Raw genomic sequence first — 15345 nt, 5'->3', positions numbered from 1 at the left:
TCTGTGGACATGACACATAATTTAGGCATTTGGCTGTTTTCTATAATTTGAGATGATCCAAGAAAGCCCATTCCCACCCCTTCCCCCCCAAACATCACTTGAAACTATTTGGGGATGTCTTTTGAGCTCATTTTTTAAAAGATGCCAATCTTCCTTAATGTAAGAAATTAGTCTCCCAGTTCTTCAGCTTTGATTTATTTTATCATATGAGTTTTAATTAGGCCAACATTTATCAGTGACGTTTATGTACATCATGGGACACAAACATAAATAAAAAGTTATCTTTGCACCTGGATTGCTTTTATACCACCTGACTATGAGTCTCTTCAAGGTGGAGTATGTTTTATGCCTAGAATGGTAGAATTAATGAATAGTATTTATTAAATAAATATATTTACCAAACACAGAAACATCTGTGATCCATACAGTGCATAAGAGCAGCATGAGAATACCAATTTTCTTTGGGTAAAAAGGCAGAAGGTGCTTAGTAGAGGCTTCAAGGATGATGTTTATATGCCACTATTGCTGGGTAAGACTTACACCCCTCATGGAAAGGTTAATGCATTTCTATTAGCATAAACAGTAGAGATGGTCCCCCAGAGACAAAGTGTATCCCTATTTGGGGAACTGACTTGTGCCACTAGTGAAGCCTGGGGGTGAAAGTTGAAAAGCAACAATATGACCTGTGATGGGGTGACGAGTAGAGTCCAGGGATGCCTTGTAAGAACATGGACATTATTCCTAAAGTAAACAATAATGAGCTACCTGATAAGAGTAACAGAATGAGATCATGGAGAGCTCAAGATCAAAAGAAAACTCAAATGGTTTGGGATGAAAGACAGGTCTTGCCTATAGTGCAAGTTGATAAACTTGGTCTAGAGTTCAGTGATGCCATGGAGAATGTTGTATAAATAGTTTAAATGCTGTCTGTCCATATATAAAAAAAAATTCTGTACTGGATTTCCTTCTTCACCAAAATAGAATGCCCTCCTAATGGTTCAGCCCTCTGGACCTTTTATTTGAAAAGGCATTTGATCTATCTATCTATCTATCTTTCTATCTATCTATCTATCTATCTATCTATCTATCTATCTATCTATCTATCTATCTATCTAGATGTCAGATAGTACTATAAATAAATTGGGACTTCTTGGGATAGGATTCATATATTGAAGACCCTTCAGCTGATGGACTGAGTCTTGTCACCTCCCTGGGAGAAGTATGTAGTCTGGGTGGAGGAGAAAAAATTCAGAGTTCATAAAGGGGTGAGAAAATATGCCATTGGAAGGAACGGTTCTTCAGATATAAAGCAAAACACTGCTCAAGAATCTGTGGTTATGGCTCAGATAACTATTATTAATACTGTTTCCTGTGTCTTCTAAAGTCTGTTAAATGTTTTGAAATCTGCCCACGTTGTCAAAGAACAGAAACACCCACTCAGTTGATTTGTGTTCTTACCGAGTCAAAGTGGTACTCAGGGCTTATGATGTACCATTCACAGAGTTATAATGGTGGGCACATGCTCTTTCTTTTGATTTACCATCACCAAGATTTAGAAAAGTCTCCTTTTATAAACCAGAGGGCAAATGCAAAATGCCCCCTTTAAAGGAGACTGCTCAGCTGTACAAAAGATTGGATTCAATGTTTTGGAACTTGCCTTTTTTTTCCAGATGGATAATTGTTAGAAGGTTATTAGAAGTGGTTAAATGAAAAGGTAATTATGAGGAGACTGGGCAAATCTGCCTTCATTTCATCTTGAATGTTAAAGCATTCAGAGTTTTTGTTGAGTGTTCCTGGTAATGGAATTCAACCCTTTATCTTTTGTTAAAATGTTCTTCAATATATGTGATTATGCAGTTGTATAGGAATAAAGCATGCATTACAAAGTCAGTCTTTCTATAGTCGTATTTCTATTATAACAGATCTAACGTCTCTTTCATTGTCCAACTACAATAAGGTCATGGCTGTTTATTTGTTTGAGATATGCATATGTGTGCCTTTTATGTCAATCACCCAAAATTTAAGAGGAGCAACACACATAAATATTATCAAGATGTCTTTTGAATAAGGATAACTTATAGGGAAAAATAATAACAAAAAACCTGTGTCATTGTGGTTTTTACATTTTTCTGAATATTTTCAATTCAGTTAACATCAAAATATTTTTTAAATTGCATGCTTGAAATATATATTATCCAGATGTGTATGGCATCTTCAATAAAATCAGTCTACCTATGCTATTTTTCTATGACTAATACAAAGAAAATAACCCTAAAAAATGGGTAATGTGTCGAAGTGATACCTTATATCATCTTACATAGAAGATAACTATCTCTGGCAATTTCTGTCAACTACTGCTAATCGTATTTATTCTTACCATCTTTAAAAATGTTTTTCTTTTCTTTTGCAAAAGAGAAAAATATTTAAATTGTTTTGAGATTGAATTTAAAGAAGAGAGCCATTGCTGCTATGAATTTATTTGTGTGCTTTCACTTGTTGAATATATACTAATAATTAATATTTATTTTACTTCAGTAACCTAGACTTGAGATAGTAAACACTTGTCTGCTTTGTACTTAGCTCCTGAGATGCCCCTTTGCTTTCATAATTATTGCATGATACAGACATGCAATAAGACCAGAATCTTAGTGTGCAATTATTCTAAGAAATTGGTGTCCAACCCTAAAACTTCTTATGGAAACATTTATATTGAAGGAGTGCTGTGAGCACTGTGGAAACTGGGAAGTGCCAAACAGAGTGGTTATTTTAGAAGCTATGCTGGAGGAGAAACAATGTAAATATACTGGAGGAGAAACAACAGGGCAATTGAGAGATAGGAGATATCACCATGGGTTGTAGTGGGTAGGCTGGACCTAAATTAGACATTTTGAAGTGGTCGAAACTTGGACTGGAGGAGGGAAGAAGTGAGTAATTCCAGTGAGTGGATGACAGCTAGCGGGTGCCACACATGTTCCTGGGACAGTTTGTACATGCAGGGACTCCAGAAGAGGGGGATAAGTTTCCAAAGCTCAGACAAGTCCTCTGCTCAAAGTTGCACTGTTTCATAAGCAACATTTTTCTGTTCTGAAACGTTTTTCTCATTTTATGTCCTCTTCTTGTGCTGTGCTCACTGGCTAAGATTATTGAAGTTTTGTTTTAAAGATAGCTCAGATGCCACCAACATAGTGTAGTTATCTAACTGTGTAATCCCATGCAATATGTTAAAAACTGTTCTGTGTTGTGGTTTTGCATACATTTTTACTTTCCCTTCTAATTAACCATGAGTTCTTTGAGTCCAGGGACTCGATTTTTTGTCTCTGTGTGTGTGTGTGTGTGTTTGTGTGTGTGCTAACATTGGTTTATAATGTTGATTATGTTTTAGAAGTCTAGGATCTCCCTTTTCAGGTGTTGTTAGTAACACCCCTACCACCAGAGCACCCAGGGTCTCCCACCACAGTCCACTGTGCTTCCAGGGACTGTTACTTGTACATCTTTTTGTTTTCCAATATTACAAGGAATAGAGAGAGAGACTGAGAGAAAAGTTCAAGTTATAATCAGTAATGATAAGTCATTTAGAAATGTCTTAGACTACATGCCAGAAGATACAGAATGAAAAACATATCACCAGTTTATTGTTGATGTTATTTAACTAGCATGCTAATGTTATCAGCTTGGAGCTGCCTTAAATTTTATATTAATTTTTCATAGTTATTATTTTTATGGTTATTACTGGGTGCTATTTATATAATGAAAAAACCTTAGAATAATCATCAGAAAAAGTAGATTCAAGCCCTTCATTTGCTACTATGTGATTTAAGGAAAATCATCTTATCATCCCAAGACTTTTCAAAAGAAAAAAGACAGTGTAGCATTGTTAGATAGATAACTACATATTTTGAGCATTGATGTAACCTAACACAATTTTTGTTCTTACTCTAAAGCAAATCTAATTTGCAGCTAATTTATATTAGTAGTACTACCTTTGAAAGGGAATTTTATCCTTCTACACTGTCAGTATAGAACATAGTAATACCTCTTCATATCTTTTATGTTAATGACTTCAGTGCATAAATGGGGCTTTTTTTGGGCAAGATTCATTATGCTGATAATTTTAAATCTGAATGTGTATAGACAAGTAAAAATTAACAGACAAAAGATTAAACATATCGTTCTTTCAAGTCTAGACATCAGGAAAACTATAAATACTGTGTACATTTGAAAGAAAATGAATCAGTAAGTTGGACTAAGATATATAATAATTTGGCACATAGGAAGATTTGTACATTTTATTATAATACTCTCAGTTCTAAAATTTTCCAGCAAGTCTGGCGTTTGTTTGCATAGTGAATGCTATAATATTAATATTATGTATGTATGCAAGATAGAGTTAACTGAACCATTCATTCATTTATTGTTAATACCAACCTTACCTACCTTTTCTTGTTTGGAGAAGCAAATTTATTCTAAGAATGCTCCTTTCTTTTACTCTAGGTATTTTATTATCTAAGTAAGAATTAACCAACATTTAAAACAGTGATTAATTTAAAAATACATATAATCACATTAGAAATCTTTGGCAGATTAATTTCTGATTAGCACTGTTTTTCCCAGTTTGCATTTGTCAGTAATTTTTTCTGAACTTAAGTTTTATGACTGCTAATTTTATCATAAACCAAATCCTCAGCCTCTTTTATGATTAGTGCAACAGGAAGTTGTACTCCTGACTAGTTATATGTGCTTTAGCGAAATTCTGAACACATTCAGCCTCAGTGTCCAAATCCTTGATGGGCTGGCTACCCTCTGGTGACCCACACAGCTCTTCATTCGATTTTTGTTCTTAAAGGTAAACTGAAATGTCTCTTTCCCCAAACTAGCTAACTCAGTCTTTGAAAGAAATTACAGTTATAAAGAAAATGACCTTTAACTATAGACAACAAAGGACAAAATGTGAAAAGTATAAAAGCAATTAGAAGAAGTTTAATTTGCTTTAGTGACATAACTCACTACAATATTACCATTGTTATGACATCAGGAGGGCAGGATATGGTCTTAATCATCTTTTTATGTCCTGTGGTGTCTTGAAGGCAGCATTTTATGTCCTGTGGTACAACTTGAAGGCAGCACTAAAACAGTGAATTTATCTCTTCTAGCAGACTGAGCCTTCAGGAACTGGAAATTTGGATATGTCTTGTTTTTTAAATGAAGTAGATCTCAGGATGGGCCAGCTGGCCCAGGCACTAGGCAACAACTAGTCTTTATTTCAATCCTCTGGGTGCCATGTGCTGTCCAGCGATGCCTGGTTGACATTTTGTTCATTCATTCATTAGACAGCAGAGCAGTCTGGTGAGCTGGAAGGACTAAAGTCTTTTGAATCAGTCAGACACCAACTTCAAGTGGTGGCTCTGTCACTCACACAGCCTGAGTGTTAAAAGTGCTGGTGAGTGGGAGGCAGTACCTGCCCATGGTTACACGCAGGTTCTTAAGCTGTGCTCTTGCATACATCTTCTGACCTAATCACTATTTGTCTGTGTCTGTGGGCAATTTACTTATACCTGCAGGACTGAGTTACCTTACCCTTAAATAAAAGGATTAGTAATGGAAACCCACCTCGCTGGATTGGTATAAGATGAAATGCTTGAAAAAAAAAAAAAAAGATGAAATGCTTGTGAAGGGCTGAACCCAGTGTTCAGCACACTAAGTACTCAGTAGATGTCCACTACTGGATAGCAGTGGAACATGGGTAGTCACTATTATTACTACTGTGTGACGTGACCTTCTGTGCTTGGACAAGGTCCCTGCTAGGGATTGGGGAGGCTCTGGTGAATCGGTCACAGAACTCAAGGACAGGAGAGACAGACATGAAAGAAATTATTATCCCACAAAAGTGCCCATTAACCAATTAGCTAATTAATTGAAATATGGTCTTTTTCTGTGACTCTTTCATTGCCCCTTTCACCCATTTTCTCTGGATGGTGAATTTATCTTTTCTTGAGCCTACATCATCAGTACTTCATGATCTCTAGAAAGTGGGCATTTGTACATGCGCAAGGTGGATGTCTCTGTGTTGAACAGAGATCCATACCGGATGCTGTGTGTGAGCAAACTGCTCAGATACATTATCTCTGCCTCAGGAACTTAAGTTCCATTGGAGGAGATTGACAGGGTGGCCAATAATTATGAATTCAGGTCATCAGTGCACAAGTTACTGTGAAATCAAAAGCAAGAAGTTAAACTGAAGATATTTGCATGGATTTTTCATGTTAAGATTGGAGTTGAGAATACATTCTGTAGTGGATTTTTTTTTCTGGACCTCAAATTGGTGAAGTTCTTTCTTATCTCAGAGTATTTTCTCCCATAGCATCTCATGCTTGCTCTCTATGTCTTCACTTGGTTGGCGCCTCCCTATCATCTGAGTTTCTGCTCAAATATTACCTCTTTAAAGCTTTGCCAGTGTATTTTATCCCAAATAGTCTTACCTCCTTAATTTATTTAACCCAGTATTTTACTTTTGAGCCACTTACCATGATCTACAATTAACTTCTTTATTTTTTTCCTGTCATTTATTGTATATCTCTCTAAATCATGGGGACTTAACTGTTTTAATCATTTCTATATCCCTATAAACTATAACATACCCAGTTCATAGCAACAATTCAAGCAGCATTTGTTGAATGAAGGAACATCTGAATGACTGAAGTAATTAAGAAATATTGTCTCTCCTCTACCATTAGCCCTCCCTGCCCCCCATTAAGTTGGATCATTAGTAAAAATATTAACTTCAATATTCCAGTTTTATTTGTTCTAAAGATATTTATCGAGTCAATTACTATTCTAGACTAGAGTTCATGATATGTAAGAAAAGTTTATTGTCATTTGTCTCTATAGATAACTTAGTCACTTGAACTATATGAAATGTTAGGTCTCAAAATGAGTTACATAAAATGTAAGCAAACATACTATGCACAATAATGACCATAGTATTACCAGCACCATAATCTAATGTGATTTGATACTGAGAAATAAACTCACTGATCGCCCTTTGTGCTCCAGAAAAGCAGTGTACTTTCCTATCTCTAGACTTGATTTGGGGCTCAGCCACTTCATTTGCATAGACCAGTGGAACATCAGCAAACCTAACAAAGAGATTTGAAGTTTCTTGCACAGTTAAACTTGTGCTCTTGTGCTTCTGACATTACCATAGCAGAGCTTTCCAAATAAATGCTGCTCCCTTACCACAGACCACATCCATAGTGAATTGACATAAAAAGCAGACGTGAGCCCAGCACATAGGCAGATCAGCTTGAAGCAGAGTATTTCAGCAGAACTCAGTATAAACCAGCCAAACCCATCCAACCTGCAGATGTGTAATGAGAACAAATGATTGCATTTTTATTTTTTAAATTTTTTTTGTGGGACCCTTGCCAGCGGCCCGGGAATGAACCGGCGCTGCAGAGGCTGTGGGCAGCCTCGCAGCCCAGTGCTCAACCGCTGCGCCACCAGGGGAGGCCCCAAATGATTGCATTTTTAAGCCATTGAATTTTGGGATGGTTTGTTACAATTCATGAGTAACCCACATACCTAGTAGAATGTAAAAATCAGCCAGATACCCTCAAAACCTTGCTGAAGCTTTGAGTTAAGAGATGAAATGTCCATGTGATTCTGAGTTTCATGCTGTTGAATATATAGAAATTATTTAGGAAAACATAAAATGGACCTGTGATCTAGAAAGGCACAAGATGGAGGGGCTTATAGCATTCCTGTGCCAAGAGAGGGTCAAGTTCCTCCCTTCCTTGTCATTTTCCCTTGTAATTTAAAATCAGCTTAGCATTGCAGAGAGCTTTGGGTTGGACCATGGTGTTTATCTCCTGTGGTAAATCCCGCATCCTTTGAAAAAGACAAAGAAAATTAAAATGATGTTTATTTATTGAGCACTTGCTAGGACAGATGCTTCCAAGAGCTCATCATTCCTTTGAGATTCCTCAAAGATATGAGATAGCAATGTTATTCCCCATTTATAGACGAGAAAACAAAGGTACTAATCCCTTTAAGGAATTTGTTCAAGGTCATAGAGCTGAAATGGCATTGATGAAACTCTACCCAAGCAATATGGTTCCAGGAACTGCACCCTTCACCACAGTGCAGCTTTGGAGTATTTCTGGCCTGTGACTCAGACATTACTCACATATGATGCAGAAACATCTGGCTTCTCCATTCTATTTCCTTCAAAATTCCAAATAGTTCAAAATTGATTTGATATAGTAAAGTTTTGGCAATTTAAGGTTTGCTAAGTGCAGGTGTTCTGAGTATGACTGCTCACATTCAGTCTTCATGGCTGCTTGCTTCGGCTTCTGTCAATCAGAACAATGATGGCAGCAGAATACCAAAAATCAGCAAACAGGAGACAGGATGTTGGGGGTGGGAGTGAATGAGAAAGGTGATGGTCATATATCTAATCTCCTCTTGTAGTTGATAAGAAAACGCTGGTTGAAAAATAGTAGTCATAATTGAATGCATCTCTCTACTAGTGAAATGGGCAATGATATATTTTAGAGCCATCATTTTTCTATGCTGGATGAGTATAGCTGTTTTTATGTGCAAACATATATTAAAGAGAGCACCTGCATGTAATAAGAATTCTTTGTCCTGGATTCTAAAGTGGTAGTGGATGCTTCAATTGCAACAGTAATGCAGAGAGGCTTTTAAAATTAATAACTGTGTATGTTAGGATATGAATATACTGGAAATTTTAGCTTCTGTTAAGCAACTTTTTACTTAGTGATGGATAAATCCTTGGGAATAAATAAGATATAAAATAACTACATTCTGCAATCTTCAAACCTCACCCAATGAGAACATATTTACTAATTTATGAATTTAGTTCCCTTTAGATACTCTTTCCCTTTTTTCCATATATTCATAGAATTTAAAGATGGAGAAGACTTGAGTACCACTCAACAAAATTTTATTCAATATTTGAATTTCCTCAGATGGAGGAATCTAGGATGGGTTTAACCAGCTTCACTCTTGATGCATTTAATTGGCTCTCTTAGACTTAACATGTCCCCAAATCAAACTCTTGACTTCTGTCTTGACTTTACCCAACTCTGTTAATGTCTAGACTTTACCCACTCTTGATGCATTTAATTGGCTCTCTTAGACTTAACATGTCCCCAAATCAAACTCTTGACTTCTGTCTTGACTTTACCCAACTCCACCTCCACCTGTTGCTCAAGTCAGATATAAAGAATCATTCTAATCCATTCCCTGCTTCATCTTTCATATCCAGTCCAAACACCAAGTGATTCTAATTCCAATATGTGATGGATGTCTCTATTTCCCTATGTCTATTTCCCTAAATGTCAGAGTCCCAGGATCTGTCACTCACACTGATTCAATAGTCCCTAGTAATTCCTCTGGTTTTGTTCCTTTTTCAGTCTGTACTGTTAGCAAGCTAGAGTGGGTTTTCGTTTTTCTTCAATGTAAATCAAATACTTTATTCCCTTCTATAAAAGGGATTCACCTTTCAATAGATTCACTTTGTACTTAGAAACAGCTATAAAGTGAGGTCCTGCATACTCAGCTCACGTCTCTGCACAATGTTTGTCCCTAGTGACCTTCTCTGATGGCATTATACCATTTTCTGTTCACTTTATTTTGTTTAAGCATTAAACAAACTAATACATGCAGCACACTTAGAATTGTACCTAGCATATAGCATCCAATATTTACACAATCAACTTTTCTTATCATTTTGCTGCTATTCATTTTTTTATACATTCTCCTGCTAGAATTTAATTGAAGTATTTTGAATTCCCAAAGTTCTGTAAGTTAATCATTTAACTTATTATCATCAAATATATAAAGAAGCATTTAAAATTTTCTTTAAGTTACCAAAAGTTGTCTATCCTAAAGAAACTTATTATGCAAAAATGTTAAAAATAGAAAAGGAACCAAATGGAGAAATGCTTTTGAATTTACCAAATGATATTTCACTTTAAAAGGATTTTACATTTAAATAACTTGTAACTTTTAACATCACACCTCTATTTGCTAATTTTTTTTAGAAATTAATTCATTAGTAAAATTCTATGATTTTATTCATAAACTAAATCAAAGTACTCCTGTTTTATTAGTATGATATAGTCACATTCTTAAATAAATCCCTGAAGTCTTTGTAAGGCTGAATTTTTTTTAATTAATTTTTTTTAAGATTTATTTTTATTTTTTTATTTATACAAACACTGGGTACAGTCAGAAGCGCGGGAGGGTGAGAGAATTCACCAGAGCCAGAGGGGGAGCAGAGCAGGCAGACTGACGAAGTACACTGCTGAGGGGAGCAGCGGGCGGCAGGAGAGGTCTGCGCGCCATGTGGGACCCTCCTCCATGTGGGACCCTCCTCTGGTGGCTGGGGAGCAGCCGGGGATCAAACGGGTGCTGCAGAAGTTGCAGGCAGCTTGGCAACCCAGCGCTCAACCACTGCGCCACTGGGGAGGCCCAAGGCTGAATTCTTTAGATTCTGCCTATGTCAGCAGAGAAATAGATTTTCAGTTGAGTTTTCAATGTGATGGCTGAAAGGACTTCATGTTTGACATAAGGGAGAAACAGAAAGATTGGAAAGTTCAGTTGTTAACAAGTTTTTGCTAGAAGGGACTTGGAAATTGGCTTTTAAAAACCTAACTCAACTGACATTGATGGCCTCTGTGAGTTATAAAAAAAAGTAATAATGATAAAAAGTCCTGGCTGAATGTGCTGCTCCTGAAAAAAAGTCTAAAAACTGACAGAAATAGTGTAAAAATTGGCAGTCTGTTGTCAAGATTTTTGAAAAATAGTATAGAACCACAAATGAAAATAATATTAAATGACAACTATATTATCCCTCCAGGAGAAAATATAATGAAAATCAAATATTTTAGTACTATAGAAATATTAAGTGAGATGGTAAGATGAACAATTATTCTTTATATTTGATTAATGTGGACAGACCATCTGGTAATTTGGTTCAGAAGAAAAACAATACAGCTCTGGAGGTTTCAAAGGAAATTTTTACTTAAATAATCTATTCCAACTTTGGTGTAAAGCCAGTGGCTGTTGACTAAGAAAGAGTTTCTTTTTAATGCAAAGAAGTGTTTTCTGTAATAATAAAGGTTTAGAGACTCTTCTCAGAATTTTAATTGTGGGCTACATGAAACCAACCCAATGCAACCCCCCCTGGTTTATTCTACCTTTCATTATTTCATTTCACCATCTGTGCCTAAAATTATTTTACTATATTTAAGGAGGCCTTGAGGTATGCATGCAAAACCATAGTATTTAAACTGGTTCAACCCATAAATCTATTTATGACTATTGGTGTAGGCTTCAATATTTGGACTTCTCGAGCTGTGTGGAGATTTCTGGACCTACTAAACATAGAGCTTCCATGTGATCCAGCAATTCCACTCCTAGGTATTTACCCAAAGGACACAGAAACATCAATTCCAAAGAGCACCTGCACCCCTATGTTTATAGCAGCACTGTTTACAATAGCTAAGCTTTGGAAACAACCCAAATGCCCAAAAATAGATGACTGGATCAAGAAGATGTGGTACATGTACACCATGGAATATTACTCAGCATTCAAAAAAGATAAACACATGCAATTTGCAGCAACATGGATGGCGCTGGAAGGGATCATGCTCAGCGAAATAAGTCAGAAAGAAAAAGGAAAATACTGGATGGTCTCACTCATAGCAGGAATCTAGAAAACTTAAATAAGGGACCAGGAAAAAGAATAACTATAAGAAAGTGAAAATCAAAATCAACAAAAAACTATGAACCAGAGACAACTCTATGGGGGGTGGAGGGTGGGGAGGGGAGGGATTGGGGTCAAAATAAGGGGGTTGCAATTGTATGGGGAATACAAAAATAAATTTATTTTAAAAATAAATAAATAAATAAATAAACATTTAAAAAAATCTTCTGTGTTGCAATCTCTAAGACAGATTTCATTGTGTTGCTCTCTTTGTTTAAAATACTCAGTCTCTCACTGTACCCAGTATAAAGTATGGGGTCCATAGCTCCTGATAATAGTGACCCAGCTTATGTTTACAATGTGGTTATAGCCTCGCAGACTTTACAGCCTCTTCTGGAAGAGTCTTCCTGACCCTCACACATGTCTTTCCCTTGCATAGCTTGCTTATTCATCTTCTCCTCTCCTTCTTACATGTCTCCTCAGCTGGCTAGCTGGACAACTCATACTTCTTTTCCAAGATTCTCCTCTCACTCACACTCAGTGGTAGGTAGAATAATTTTCTAAGGTAGAAAATATAAGTAAATAAAAACTATGCCCATATCCTGACCCATATAGCCTGTGAGTTTATTACTTTACATATTTAGAGGGATTTTGCAGAGGTGATTAAATTGAGGAGTCATGACATGGGGAGATTATATTGGATTATCTGGGAAGGCTGATTGGGTCTTTTGCTTTTATATACAGCATACATTTATTAAACACCAATTATTTGACAGCAAGGTTAGGTGCAGAGAATACAAATATAAAAACATAACCTAGTCCATCTTTAAGAGTTTTGGTATTCTCGGGCCACAAATATTGCACTAACTTCACATATTTACATAAGGCTTATCCTGCACTGTCAAATGCAGATGTTTCTAGTGACAAATTCCCATTTAAAATTAAATACACACCAGTCTCAAAAGCTCAGTAGCCACATTTGGTTAGTGGCTACTTGTCATCATGAACATATGTATTAATATAGACAAAGAGCATCTATAATATCACAGAAAGTTCTACTGTGTAAGTTCTTCTCAGATGATGCTTGGTCTCTGTCACTTACTGATTCTGAGGGAACAGCATCAGTTAACCTATGATTGTGTCGGTGAACCACAGACACAGTCAAAATGCCCTTAAGTAGAGGAGTGGCTATATAAATGCTGACCTATCTGCAGAATGTAATAATATGGAGCAATTAAAAATAAAAGCAAGCTATATAAATATGTTACTTAGCTAAGACCTCCACCACCTCATGTTGATAGCTGGATTGAGTCTTTATAAGAGAAAGAGAGAAGCAGAGGAGTCCAAAGTCATATGATGATGGAATAAGAGATCAGAGGGTTGCAATTTCTGACTTTGAAAATGAAAGTAGGTCACAAGCCACGGAATGCAGGCAGCCTGTGCTTGCTTCACTTGTGCACATACTAAATTGAAATGATACAGGAATGCAGGCATCTTGTAGAATTGGGAAAAAGAGAGGAACAGATTCATTGCTATTGCTTCCAGAAGAAACACTGCCCCATTGCCACCTTGGTTAGCCCAGTGAGATCCACTTGCAGTTCTGACCTCCAGAACTGTAAGATAATAAATTTGTGTTGTCTTAGGACACCAAATTTGTGGTAATTTGTTATAGCAACTAGAAGCTAATACAGATATTGGAACCAGGGAGCAGGGTGAATTGGACAATGAACAGAAGCTAGGTGAAGCCATAGGATAGAAGAAGCCTAGATTGTGTGGAACAGATGGTTACTAGAAATATAAGTATTGATGTCAAAAATTAAACCATCCCCAACAATTAGGTAACCTAGATGAATAGAAAAATTCCTAGAAACAAAACATAAATTTTTGCCTGAAGAAGAAATAAAAAACCTGAACAGTAGTGACTTAATCAGTAATCAAAAATAATCTGTAATCTGTATTCAAAAGTAATCTATAAGCAAAGAAAAGTTCTGGATGGCAGACTGCATTGGTTAATGTTATCAATAATTTACAGAAAATCAACACTAAATCTTTCTTAAACTCATGTAAAAGTGAGAGAGCAGGGAATACTTCCTGAGTCATTCTCAGGCCAGAATTAGCATGATTTAGATAGAGCCTCCACAAGGAAAGAAAATCACAGACCAATATCCCTTATGAATGCACATGTGAAAATCCTCCTCAAAATACTAGCAAAATCCAACGACATATCACAAGGATTATACACCTTGATCAAGTCCTATTTGTTCAAGGAATTATGAACTGCCTCAATATAAGAAAATAAATTTATGCAATACAATGCATTAATAGAGCAAAAGACAATAAAAATGACATGGTTATCTCAATTGAATAGAGAAAGCATTTGACAAAACCCAAAACTCTTTTATGCTAAAAACACTTTTAAAAAGCCCTGGGAATAAAAGAAATCTTTTCCAACATAATAAAGGGCATCTATGAAAAACTCACAGGAACATCAATCTCAATAGTGAGATTTCCTTCTAAGATCAAGACCCTGACTTTTGCTACATTTCTGATAAAATCAGTTACAAAGTATTAAAAATATCTTTTTATTAACTAATTCAATAAGATTATAATATATTTTTTGGTAATTTTCTGAATTTCGTTTTTTAATACTACTTTTTTAGTTAATTTATGAGTGATATTGGCATATATTTTTCTTATATTTTTTTAAGATTTATTTATTATTTATGCATACAAGAGCTGGGGTACAGGCCAGAGATGTGGGTTGTGAGAGGATTCACCAGAGACAGAGTGGGGAACAAAACAGGCAGACTGACTGCTAAGGGGAGCAGTGGCCAAGACAGGAGAGGTCTGCTGCGCTATGTGGGTTGCTCCCTGGCTGGCCGGGTATTGAACTCATGCTGCAGAGGCTGTGGATTGCTTCATAGTGCAGTGCTTAACCCCTTGCGCCACCAGGGAGACCCCTATTTTCATGTATTTTTATCTTTGGGTTTGGTAGTAAGTCACAGCCTTATTAACTGAATTGGAGAATATTCACTTTTTAAATCTCTGGATAAGATTGTAGAAGATTGTGATTAATTGTTCTTTGAACACTTGTAAAACCATATGGTAAATATAGTATTTTTTTTAATGAATGTGTTTTAAACTGCTCATTTCATTGTTTAATTAAGATTATTTAAGTTTTGTATTTCTTCTTGCGTTAGATATATTAATCAAGCTTTTCTAAGAAATTGTCCATAATCTGCTTAGAGTTAAAATTTATTGGCATTAAGTTTTCTGTAATATTTTTTCATTATGTATATTTTTGCTTTTCTATTCATATCAATAACATTATAGCATTATTTATTTTATTGATTTTTCTAGGAACCAATTTTTATTTTATCTTTTGCCTCCAATTTTATTAGTTTCTGCATTAGTTTAGATTTTTTTATCCTTTCCTGCTTTCTTAAGTTAACAATTGATCTCATTTGTTTTCAACTTTTCTCTTTTTCTGATATAAGCTGTTGGGCAAATTTCCTTCCAATAACCTCTTAAGGTGTTTCTCACATATTTTAAAATCTAATATTTTTCTTTTTTAATAACACTATAAAGTATTATTTACAAATTCAAATATTATT

The 15345-nt window shown here is 35.7% G+C and overlaps 1 protein-coding gene across 2 annotated transcripts in view; it reads left to right on the top strand.

Moving 5' to 3' along the window:
• GRM1 (glutamate metabotropic receptor 1) overlaps positions 1–15345 on the top strand; it is a gene marked incomplete at both ends in the record, with an annotated part of 363299 nt that overhangs the window by 227301 nt on the left and 120653 nt on the right. The gene's annotated exons all lie outside the window — the stretch shown is intronic.

Source organism: Talpa europaea (genome assembly GCF_964194135.1).
Source record: "Talpa europaea genome assembly, chromosome: 2".
NCBI lineage: Eukaryota > Metazoa > Chordata > Mammalia > Eulipotyphla > Talpidae > Talpa > Talpa europaea.
The sequence above is the reverse complement of the archived record's forward strand: the minus strand, read 5'-3'. Positions and strand labels throughout refer to the sequence as shown.